The sequence below is a fragment of the Benincasa hispida genome, chromosome 7 (assembly GCF_027475165.1).
Source record: "Benincasa hispida cultivar pf3 chromosome 7, pf3_genome.v1.1, whole genome shotgun sequence".
NCBI classification, from domain to species: Eukaryota; Viridiplantae; Streptophyta; class Magnoliopsida; order Cucurbitales; family Cucurbitaceae; genus Benincasa; species Benincasa hispida.
In genome coordinates, this window is record NC_143484.1 from 21,830,111 (window position 1) to 21,843,707 (window position 13,597).

Here is a 13,597-nt window from a genome sequence, read left to right on the forward strand (position 1 = left end):
TCTCGGTGTGAGAATCCAAGAGTTGTGGGCTTTGTATGATCTTGGCTTGAGGAAGAGACTGGAGGACAGCGATCGAGTAGACGGTCGAGCAAGTGGGAAATAAGATGTTGTCTATCGTAAAAACGATGTGCTCGATCGTGTAGTAAACGGGAGTCTATCGTATAGACTTTCCACTCGATCGTTTAGCCAAGATCAGCTACATGACTATCGCATAGTCAAAGCTCCACGATCGTTTAGTCTCTCAATAGCTATCGTTTAGTGAAACTCTTTCACTTGATAGCTTATCACTATGAGTTCTTTCTGAATGAGGAAACTCTCTAAATTTAGAAAAATATTTTTCCTTTTATCTCACGGTTACCATAAAACCACTAATAACCTCTCACTCAGTCGGTTATTAGAGAAAAAGAAATTAATTATCATATAATTAATATATTAAAAATAAATATGATAACCAACTTACCATATTATATTTATAACCTATAGTTTTAATATTTAATCTCATGAAACATACAAACCATAGTTCTTTTTCTATTTTATAGTACTGAATGTAAATCATATTTACATTAATTCCTCCACTCGATGTATCTCATACATCATACCGATTATATCATATATAATTGAATTTCCTCTTGTTAATTTGAACATTTCAAACTAAACCCAAGAACTAATTCTCAATTTGAACCCATTGAGTTATCAAGGGGACCTTATGGACCTATAGCTTGAAGCTCCAACGGTATGTGAATAACTGACTAAACTCTTTAGTCATGGGATCCACCATCCGTTAACTATCGAACACTACACTAAAGACCGACAGCTGCACTCTTCTCACTACAAATATATTTCTGTGTCCATATCAATCAATCAACAGTGCGACAACTCTTCATAGATCGCACATAAATACAGTTGGGCCAATTTACCGTTTTGCCCCTGTAGTTACATTTAACTCCTTAAGTACCATTGATTCCTCTAATGAACAATAAGTCATAGTCCAATTATGACTGGGTCCTCTCTTCCAAAGAGAGGATGTGGCCACTATGTTCAAGACCCGGAATCAGCCCTTAAGGGAGAAATCTATCTACTTACCCTTACTTTAGGGAAGGAGTGAATTTCGACTTGTGTACCTAAGTTTCCAGCTCCCCAATCAGAAAAATCCCCAAAAAGATAGGCTTGTTGAGTTGGCAATCTGGCCACTCTCACCTATAATAATCAAAGAACCGCCCTCATAGGCAAAAGTTCTCAAAACACTCAGGATTAAGGTCATGTCACCTATGGTCGTTTAAGTGAGATGTAAGTCTCAATTATCAACGGTACGGTGTTATATGAAGAGACTAATAATCTCGTGGTCCGGTCTTATAGAAACTCTTTGTATAGGACACCCTCGCTCACTTGTCTCCACATGAATGGTCAGAATCAAACTATCTATAGTAGTTCACAATACTTGTAAACCTCTACAAAGCGGGTCGTATCCGTAATGTCACCAGGATAAGGTATCCCTCCTTAATCTGTATATTATAGACCTTTTAGGTTATTACTTAAAGCATGATCCACTTGTATATCTCATATACATGCTGAAGTTTACATACAATAACCATGGATCTTTGTTTATTAGATATGAGTAAATGCAAATAAAATAACTCTTATTTTATTAATAATAATGTGTACAAATATTACAAACTACGAGACTTTGGGAGAATTAGAACATAAATCCCAACAAACCCTTTGCGACCAGTCTAGCCTTGAAGGTTTGCACCTTCCCATCTGCACCCCGTTTCCTCTTGTAGATCTATTTACAACCTATAGGTTTAACCCCATTAGGTTGATCTACAAGATCCCATACGGAATTGAAGTACATAAACTCCATTTCGAGATCCATCGTTTTGATTCATTCATCTTTGTCAATATCCTCCATTGCCTTCTTGTAATTTAATAGATCCTCAACTTCGCCATCAGCTACCATAGCTAGGATTTCAGTTAACCCATATAACAAATAGGTGGGTTCACAACCCTCCCACTACGTCGAAATGAGAATTAGTTGACATCTTCCTCTTACTTCGGTAGGGTCAGTGTTCCCATTGTCTGTCTGCTTGCTCTGCTTGCCACTTTTACTTGACATCTTCCTCTTACTTAGGTAGTACACATGCTAAGGACTCAAGACTCAGACTTATATATAAACTTTTCTCCTGTCTTCCCAAAATCTTTTGCTCTGATACCAACTTGCCACATCCCACCCCAGATTACCCTCTAAACCTGAGTAGAATGGTGACTGCAGCAGTTACCAACCTTTTTACTAGCACTTACCGCCTAACTATTCTGTTAACCTTTACTTAAACCCTGAATACATACATATCATCAATATACCAATATATTAACTTGAAACTTAACACATTTACATTACAGAGTTTCGCAACATTGTTCATACATGAATATTACAACTTAATGAGTCCCATCTAGTATACTAGTCTCTAGACAGACACATGTGTACTAACTAACATAGGTCTTTAATTACGCTTCCTTCAACCTGTTTCTTTGAGTGGCAGAGGAGCAGCAAAATAGTCTTTTGGAAACTGACCGCTACCTGAAAGAAAATATTTGAAAACATGAGCTAGAAGCCTAGTGAGTGACTTAATAAAAATATAAATCTCATGCTCAAAACCAGAAGCTTGAAACCATAATACTGAAACTAAAGTATACCAAGCAAACGTGTACATAAAACCTTTAAACCACCATTAAACATCATTATACCTTAGTTGAGAATGAGCATACATCGCTCTAGCTCCCAACGTCTGTTACCGACCAAAAGACCCATACTTCGGCCTCCCTTTGCTGGTATATAGCCTACGAAACCCATACTTCGGCCTCTCATTCGAAACTACCTATGGCACATGGAGTTTTCTATGTACCGTCAACACCTTAGGTACATTTATTCAAATACCTTCCTTACCTTCAGTATCCGGCTCACTTAAGCTATTAAGTTCTCGAATATAGCATAGAAAACTCTTTAGGATACCTTCCCTACCTTCAGCATCCTTTTTCATTATGTTTAGGAATACCAATGCATGTACTTTGACAATCTTAGGTACATCAAGCTTCATTCAACCTTAGCTTTAACCCTAACGCATGCTTTATACTTTGTAAAATAAGTTGACTTAAATCATGTTGATCTAGCTTGTAAAAACTATTAGCATGCGTTAGATATAAAAAACATACTTGGACAATTCATACATTAGTAAGTTGATAAACATTCATAAGCATTAGCAATTCCAAACTATCCTTCTAGCCTAAGAGAAGATATTACTGCCCTTATCCTTAGTTGAGAGTGAACTATTAGATCTAACCTTCAATGTCAACCTTGGTCGGGGAGAACCCTTTTGCTCAATCCCTCGACGTCGTATTACCTACGTACACGTGGTTATAACTGAGTATCGTCATACCTTAGGTACTTGACTAGGATACCCTCTCATTGTCCTTCATCATCCTTAGGATACCTTCTCATTGTCCTTCAGTATCCGTCATATAACTAGTCATAAACATTTAGTTGAAAGGATACCTTCTCATTGTTCTTCAGTATCTGTCATATAACTAGTCATAATCATTTAGTTGAAAGGATACCTTCTCATTGTCCTTGAGTATCCGTCATAAACATTTAGTTGAACACTAAGGCTAAGTGCTCAAATCATCATACTAGTTCATCCATCATATTGGTTCATCATAAAAATGGAGTTACTTAAACATACTGATAGTATTTGGACAAGATAACATATCTAAATCATGTCAATTCCATGGAAAACATGCTTTACTTAACATGAGAAATAGTTTCACAAATATGTTGCTTGCAATCCATTTAAACACTTAGCATGGGAAATATCTTCAAGAAATCATAGTTTCTAAATTATTAAAACAGTAAGTCATCACATAGTCACTCACAATTCGTTGGCCTCTTAGTGGGTTATACACCTCTCCTAGCTCTTATTGGCCTGAAAGGACACAATTCCCGGTTAAATTACTCAGAATTCTTAGCAAAATACCTCAAATAGTTCATTTACTAAAGGAACTTTCATCAACAAAGATAGCTTTACTAGCGAGATCCTTCTCATGAGCAAGATCCTCCTCATGAGCGAGATCAGCGAGATCCTCATGAGCGAGATCCTCAAAATGCTTCGTAATTCGTTCTGGAGCTTCAATTCTTCACTGATGGCCTAGATTCACCCGAGAAACGAACCCTTCGTCTTTATTTTGCTCCTCTAGCCTTATTTCGACGAGTTTTCCTTCCAGCAGCCCAGCCACAGAAAATAGACACACAGAGCTTTCGAATGCCACTAGAATTACACAAATAGCCTAAGTAGTTTGTCCAAACCGACCCAATGAACTCGACCTTCTTACTTATATTACCACCCAAAATCCAGTATGAACCCTCCTTGTGCCACCTGGCCCACTATTGGTGATGAAAGACTAGGATTTAGAAAATTTCCTTTTTCTAACTTCACTCACAATATTACTTCAGCACCATAGCTCATTAGATGGCATGGTCTCATTCATATGTTTATTATGCATTCCATCATTAAGCATGACCTTCCTTAGCCTAGCCAAGTTTTGTCCTACTTTTACACTTAGCTACCCAAGAGCCTATTTCTTCTTGCTTACATCTTCTACCCTTCCTAAGACATGACTTCATTTAGCTCATTAGAAGACATCACATTACTTACTCTTACTTGAAGTGATTAGGGTTCGGGTTTTACACTTTACGACCATTCCATAACTCCAAAGGTGTTCTGGAAACACTCTTAGAAGGAATACAGTTCAAGATGTACGCTGCAGTCTCTACTGCATAACCCCAAAATGAGTCATGTAAAGAAACGTAACTCATCATAGACCGAACCATGTTCAATAGGGTTCGATCTCTCCTTTCTGATGCACCATTTTGCTGAGGTGCACTAGATGCTGAGAGTTGAGATACTATTTCATGTTCTATCACATAGTTCTAGAATGTTAAATCCACAATCTCTTCACCTCGATCAGATCGAAATATTTTAATCGTTTTATGTAATGAATTTTCAACTTCAGGTTTGAATTCTTTGAACTTTCCAAAGGATTCAGACTTATGTTGCATTAAATAAACGTACCCATATCTTGAATAATCATCAGTAAAAGTCATGAAATATTCATAATCTCCCCTAGCTTTTATATTCATCGGATCACAGAGGTCTGAATGTATTAGCTCTAAAGGTTCTTTAGCCTTGTGACCTTTTCTAGTAAATGGTCTCTTAGTCATCTTGCTTTTAAGGCATGACTCACACAGGTAAACAATTTTCTTCTAACTCGCCTAGAAGTCCATTCTTCACATACCTCTCAATACTATTGAGATTTATGTGTCCTAGTCTTAGGTGCCAAAGTTGGGCATTTTTCTTAGGAGAAATTTTAAGTCTTTTATGTTGAGTTACTACAGTTTTAAACAACTCAGTGTTATGGAGGGCATTAGTTGCTAACGGTCTTAGCATATAAAGATTAATTTCCAGTTTTGCAACACAAATATCAATATCATTCTTAGAAATAAATGTTTTATTAGAAAGAAAGTTGATATTATAACATTGTTCAAGCAAACAATTTACAGAAATTAAGTTCATTTATAAATCAGGAACCACATATACATCTTTTAAAACAAGAAATATGTTCTATAAAGTCAACTGGAGACCTCCCACTGCCACAGCTGAGACGACGTGCCCGGTTCCAACTGGCATCGTCATCTCACCAGCATCTAGTAGCCACTATGAACTAATTCCCTGAAATGAAGAACAAACATGGTTAGTGGCCCTAGAGTCAATAATCCAGGCAGAATCATCATTCTCCTCTAAATAGGTTTCCAATACAAGTAAATCGTATTTACCTTGTTTGGCCTTCTTCTTTTCTGTCAAATATTTGGGGTAGTTCCTCTTCCAATACCCATCTTGGTTGCAGTGGAAAGATTTTCCTTTGTCGGCCTTGATGGTTTGTCTACCCCTATGAGCAGCAACTATGGGGTTAGCTTTCCCCTTTCCACCCTTCTTCTTCTTCTTCCACTTTTTGGTGTCGGAGGAAGAAGAAACAGACTTAGTTCCAAAGGTCGAACCTTTATGGAACTTTTTAGAAGATGAAACAACATTTGCTTCACTCTTCTGCTCCTTGGTTTTCAACAAGAATTGGAAGGTCTGTAGCTCATTGAGCAGAGTGGTCAGGTTGTAGTAAATTTTGTTCAAAACAGCATTGCTACGGAATGCAGGAAACTTTCAGGTAAAGATTTCAATATGATGCTAATCTGACTGGCTTCATTGATGCTTGAACCATTCATCTTCGCCACGTTGAAGTGGACCATCATGTTGAGAACATGTTCTCGAACATATGACCTTTCTTGCATATGGGCATTAAAGATGTGTTTCAGAGCGTCATGCCTGAGTTGTACAGACGATTGTCCGAACATTCCCTTTAGGGACTCCATGATCTCACGAGCTGTGAGCATGGGCTTATGCTTCTTGGCCAAGACTTCATTAAGGCTTGCCAAGATATACACTTAGGCCTATTCATTCGCCCATGTCCAACGCTCATATGCTTCCCGAACATTTTGAGGAGCATTGACAGCTAGAATGGGAGGATGATCCTCCATTGGGACAAATCAAAGATCATTGATGATTAGTATACTATTGATTATGTTTTTCCAACTAGCGTAATTCTCTCCCCTTAACTTATCTGCGGCTAGTAAACTTAAAGTAGCAGTAGCTATTTAAAGAATTTGCGGAAAAAGAACAAACTATTTTAGTCACTTGCATTAAACCACTTAAGAAAACCAATCAATTTTTAGCAAAATAGTCTAATGTATCCTAAGTTACATCTATTTTGCACTGATGTTTCAATGAGGTAGGACAAAAGTCACCATAGGGTGATCAAGTGCCCCTTCGCTGAAATGAGACATTCTCAACCATTAGATATAAACAACACCTTGTCACTGTAACTAATAGTCACTATTGTTCGGTCTAGAATTTGTTAACATCCTTAACAATTATGCGTAAGTGTAACCCCTCATTTTAGGTTCTACAGTTCCACCTCAATGAGCCAACCGTAGAGAAAAACCGATTGGGACATGAAACTAAAGTAACCCTATCCATTTCTGGAGATTGAATAAAGTGTCATGCAATATAGCCATCCTTTAGGGGGACACCCACGATGCCATGAGGCGATGCATGAAACTTTATTTAACCTAATGAGAGAGACCGAGGGATGTGTTGTCACACATCCTACTCCCATTTATTATAAACACTTTCTCCATCCACCTTGTTATTGACCTACCCAAATGCCATCCGTAAGGGGTCACCCATGGTGCCTCGAGGCCGAGTGTAGATCTCACGGTATGAAATTAGAGGGAGAAACGTGTAGAGGCTAAAATGAAGTATCATATACCCCATTTTCCTCCCATTGAGTGTTCTACCTAGGATTAATTAACTTAGGAAAAATCTAACTATTGATTTTATCTAAGTGTTTGTTTAATTTGTTAAAAAACAACTATTGTCTTTGATGATTAAATAATTTTGATTGAAGTCTCATTAAACTCTTTCATAGACTTTGATCAAATTTGCATGTATATAATAAATCTATCTAATTCATCTTTCTAGGTAGGTTCCCAGGTAAGGGTGCGACGTTTCCATCAACTTAAGTACCCCAGCCTAGCCAGAACCTACCTTAGCCAAAAGGTCCCTTATAGATACATTACACATTTAATCTTTTATTAAGAAAAAATTTAATCCTATTAAACCGATTAAAAGATTAAACTTAGATTTCTAATCTCATTAGAAATGTGATCTTAGGTCTACCTCAATCATATTTTAAAACAATTTTAAAAAATGATTATAGCCTAAGGTTTGCATGGAACTTTTAATTAATGATTTTAATTCTAATTTCATTTAGTTATAACAATTATAAATAAATTAAAAAATTTAAAACAAACATTTCATGCTTGACATACTTCAGTTAATCATAACATTTATAAATTAACCTAAGGTAATGTCATGCTTCATGCAATCTCCATTCATTACTAATATATAACAATTATATAACTAAGTAATGAATCATGCTATAGCTTACTTTCCATACATTCATTCAACCATATATTATAACAATTATAAATAAATGATGCACGGATATGCTATAATGCATGCATACATATACTATAACATCTATACTATATGATGCATGAACATGCTTTATATAATTTAAATCATGCATATTCATATATTATAACATTTATAATATAAAATGATGCATGAATATAAATGCATAACCTATGGTGGGTTTTAAAACTATATGACATACATTATGACATATAATATAAAACATATATCACATGTATATTTATACTAACAGTTGATGGACCAGGATAGGACCTCTAAAAGGAGAAAATAAAAGGTTATCTATTACATAATCATGAGTCATCTGGCTCAAAAAAGGTGAACCAGGACTTGAACCACTCGAACCGAACCACCTTTCAATGAACCATCTTGCAGTGATCGTGTAGCAAGAAATTGTGCAATCTCATAGCAAATGCTACACAATCGTGTAGCAAAGTCTACACGATCTTGTAACATTAGCTACACGATCGTTCAGCAAATGCTACACGATCGTTTAACAAATTCTACACAATCGTGTAGCAAAAGCTACAAGATCACATAGCAAGAGCTACACGATATTGTAGAACTACTTCGTTTTCTCTATCGAAACAGTGTTTTGCAATATTCTTTGAAGCTTCTCAGGAACAACATGAGCAACTCAAACTTACAAATCACAGACTCTATAGCAAGATTAAAGCCCAACAATGCAGGGGCCTTTATAAACCAAATTTGTAAATAAAGAAAGCCTTAAAACAGAGAGTTCTATCCTGAAACATCCATCAACAACCACATTCACAACCATTCATTGCATGAAACAGAATGCAGATTATAAAACCACCATTATTGTAAAATCAATTCAATAAAAGAATGGAATTTGGAATAAAAAACCTACAACCTAGCTCTGATACCAATTGAAGGAACTCTGTGAGAAGAGAACCTTGAGTGAATGTGGATCGACCAAAAAACCAATTTCATTTAATAAGAAACAAGATATGCATTTAATTATAAATTGCAGCATGCTAATGTAAGGTATAAACCTCACCTTTGAAGACCATTCTTCAAGAATTCCCTCGAACAGAACACGAACCACTTGAAAGACTTCCTCCAAGGAAAAACTCGAACAAGTTCGAACACGAGAACGAAGGTTTCCTCACTATTCTCAGGGTGAGAATCCAGGAGTGGTGGGCTCTGACTATTTTGGATTTGAGGGAACTTTTGTGGAGAGGAAGAAGGTATGAGAATGTTCTAAAAAAACTCAAAAACACACAAAACTCTTCTGTTGTTTCTCTATATCAAAATCGTTCAACTTGGTCAAGAAGAAGAAGAAACTTTTTCTTTTCTACATGCCAAATATAACAACCACCCACTTACGTGGGTGGAGAGAAAAGAAAAGGGAAGGAAGTTGTAACTCCTTCGTTTATTATTAAAATAATAATAAATATAAATATGATAACTAACTTATCATATTATATATATCTTAAATTATATGTTATATCGAATATAAAAATATAAGCTAAAGTTTTGTTTTCTCTTTTATATGACATTTAATATAAATCATATTTATATTAAATTTAACAACTATGAATTCAATTCATAGAAACTATATTTGAATCTCATTCAAATATTTATTTCCTCTCATTAAACTATAATTGTATCAAATACATTGTAACAATTATATCACATATAATTGAAACAACTTAATTATATCATATTTATGCGTCCATTGGATATAACCAATCAACAGTACGATGACTCTTCACAAATTGCTCGTAAGTACGGCTAGGCTAAACTACCGTTTTGCTCCTGTAGTTACATCTAACTCCTTAAGTACCACTAATCCCTCTAATGAACAATAGATCATAGTCCAACTATGACTAAACCCCTCTCGGACCAAGAGAAGATGTGGTGCCACATTATTCAAGACCCGAAATTAGCCCTTAAGAAAGAAATTTATCTACTTACCCTTGCCTCGTAGAAGGAGTTAACTCCATCTTATGTAGTTGTGTTTCCAGCTACCCAATTAGATGAATCCCCAAAATGGTATGCTTTTTTAGTCTACGATATGTCTACTCTCACTCATACAAATCAAAGGGCCGCCCTCATAGGTAAGAGTTCAAAACTCACTCAGAATTCAGGTCATATTACCTATGGTTATCCTGTTGAAATGTAAGTCTCTATATAAACGGTGTTATATAATGAGACTAAAAATATCGTGGTCCAGTCTTATAAAAATTCTTTGTATAGAATATCATCGCTCACATGTCTATACATAAATGATCAGGATCAGATCATTTGTAGCACTTTACAACAATTGTAACATCTATAAAGCGGGCCATACTCGTAGTGCCACGAGGATAAGGTATCCAGCCTTATCCATCTACTACAAACCATTTAGGTTATCACTTAAACATGATCCACCCGTATGTCTCTACATACATGTTTAAGTTACAAAGGTAACACTAGATTTTAGTTTATTGGTTTGTGGTTAATACAACTAAAATATCATATATTTTAAATACACAATGAGTTTTTTCAATAATGTTTACAAAATATAAGACCCTACGAGATTTAGGGCATCAACTGGGACAATGCCCAAGTCCACTTACAAAAAAAAAAAAAAAAAAAAAAAAAAAAGAAAAGAAAGAAAGAAAGAAACACAAGCATGCATAACATGATTCCAACTCAGTTGGTCCTACCCAACATAATGAGGGAATACCTTTTTCTCGAATTGGGGGGAATGGTTAGAAAAAATTATGTTTTCTGAATATCAGTCACCACTAGATCTATAAGAGCCAACCAATCATCTTCCTCCAAACCATCAACTTGATAGATCTATTCGATGACTTCCTTTCGCCTTCTGAATTCCAGTTCATATTTCTCATTCTGCTATGATATGAGCTTGTCCATTGTTTGTTCATTGACATCCATTGCTCTTTTCACAAAGTCAAACACTTCAGATTGGAAGATATTCCTCTTTTGCTTGCTTCTTCTTGAATCGCTAATAGGATCAACACATCTATTGGTAGATGTCTCTAAGAAAACCTCATCCATATTGTCAGTCGTCAGTATGTTCTTAGACAATCCATTTTCAAGCTACTTATTATCTTGAGATCCTAACCTAACATTCTCTAAATGCTCATTTGTTTCAAATGCTTAATCAATAAGGATTTCACAGCTGTCATCAGTAGACCTATCCTTCCAAAAAACGATGGAAAGTTCTGTTGGGATTAGTGTCCTAATTCTCCCAGAGTCTCGTTGTTTTGTAAAGATGCACGTTGTTCAATGAATAAAATAATTGTTATTTAATTCTGGAATTTACTTATATCCAATAAACAAAGCTCCTTGGTTATCTTATGTGAACTTAAGTATGTACATGGATATACAAGTGGATCATGCCTTAAGTGATAACCTAAATAAGTTTGTAGTATAAGAATTAAGGTGGGATACCTGATCCTGGTGACACTACGGATACGGTCCGCTTTGTAGAGGTTTGAAAGTGTTATAAACTACTACAAATGGTAGATCATGACCATTCATGTGGAGACGTGCAGGCGGGGGTGTCCTATACAAAGAGTTTTTATAAGACCTAGATCACGAGATGACTAGACTCTGTATATAATGTTGTTGATACTAGAGACTTACATCTCACCTAAACGACTATAGGTGACACAACCTGAGTGTTTTAGGAACTCCTGCCTTTGAGAAAGGTCCTTTAATTAGTATGAGTGAGAGTGGCTAGATTGCCAACTCAACATGCCTACCTTTTTGGGGACTTGTCTGATCTAGGAGTTGGGAACTCAATCCACAAGATGGAATTCACTAATTTCCCAAAAAAGGGATAAGTAGAGAGATGATTCCGAGGCTTGAACATAGTGGCCACAACTTCTCTTTGGAAGAGAAGACTCAGTCATAGTAGAACTATGACTTATGTTCATTAGAGGGATTAGTGGTACTTAAGGAGACAGATGTAACTACAGGGGCATAACGGTTATTGGCTCAGCTGTACTTATGAGCGATTTGTAAAGGGTTGTTGCACTGCTGATTGGTTAAGATGGACACATAATATATCTGTGGTAAGGAGAGTTCAGCTGTCAGTCTTTAGTGGAATGTCTGGCAGTTAATGGATGGTGGATCTCATGACTAAAAAGTTTAGTCAGATATTCACGTACCGTTGAAGCTTTGAGCTACAGGTCTACAAGGTCCCCTTGGTATTTCAATGGATTCAGTTGAGGATCAGTTCTTGGTGTTGATTTGAAATGTTCAAATTGACAAGAGGTATTTTGATTATATATGATATAATCAGTATAATGTATGAGATACATCTAGTAGAGGATTGATGTAAATGAGATTTATATTAAGTACCATGGAATAGAAAAAGAACTATGATTTATATGTTTCATGAGATGAAATATTGAAACTATAGGTTATAAATATAGTATGATAAGGTGATTATCATTTATATTTATAATAATATTAATTATTGGATAATTGATTCTTTTTCTTTAATAACCAATTGAGTGGGTGGTTATTGGATTCATGGTAATCGTGAGTTTAAAAGGAAAATGGTTTTCCTAATTTTATGATGATGATTTACAAACTGGTGAAAAGTTTTTCGTAAAAAGTTTTGAGTTCTCTCTCTCACACAAAAAAAAACTCATGGAATTGTCAAGTAAATATGGATTTACTAAACGACGGCTGAGTGAGCTAAACGATCGTGCAGTGGCGAGCTCAACGATCGTGCAGTATTTACTAAACGATCGCATAGTTTTGCTAGACGATCGCTTGCCCAAAGTAAAGAATCGTATAGTGTCTTTAGGCGACAGACCGAGCTAGACGATGAGCTAAACAATCACATAGCTTTTGCTAGACGATCGCTTAGCTTTATCTAAACGATTGGGCATCGACCTACACGATAGGTCTCCGCCATCTCCCACTTGCCCAGTCGTATACACGATCAGTGTTTTCTTCTTCGTCTGCCATATTCCAAGTCCGAACAGAGCCCACCCTCTGAATTCTCACACCGAGAATATCAAGGTAGTCCTATTGATGGTGTCATACTCAACTCGACATGTTGGAGGTTCTGTGGAGACCGTTCGTGGTGCTGTGGAAGTCGTTCATGTTGCGGAGGAGTTCGTGATCGAGGCGATCGTTGAGGACGATTGTGCGGTGTTTGTGCTGCGATGTTGCGGTCATGTAGATCGAGCGTTCAAGGTTTCTGTTGTTCGAGCGATTGTGCGCAAATGAGCGTGGAGACGCATCTGTAATTGTTCGTACAATTTTTCCCTTTGTGCATTTGAGTTTTTCATGCTGTAATTTTTGTATGAATCGTATAACCGTTTGTTTGAAGTTGACTGTAAATGTATTGTTCATTCGTGATTGTGATTTGGAATAATCTTGTTTCCACTGCTCATGGAAATTTCGAATCCGATTTCCTTCAAGTTCATCATAATAAGGAAATGATTTGTGCC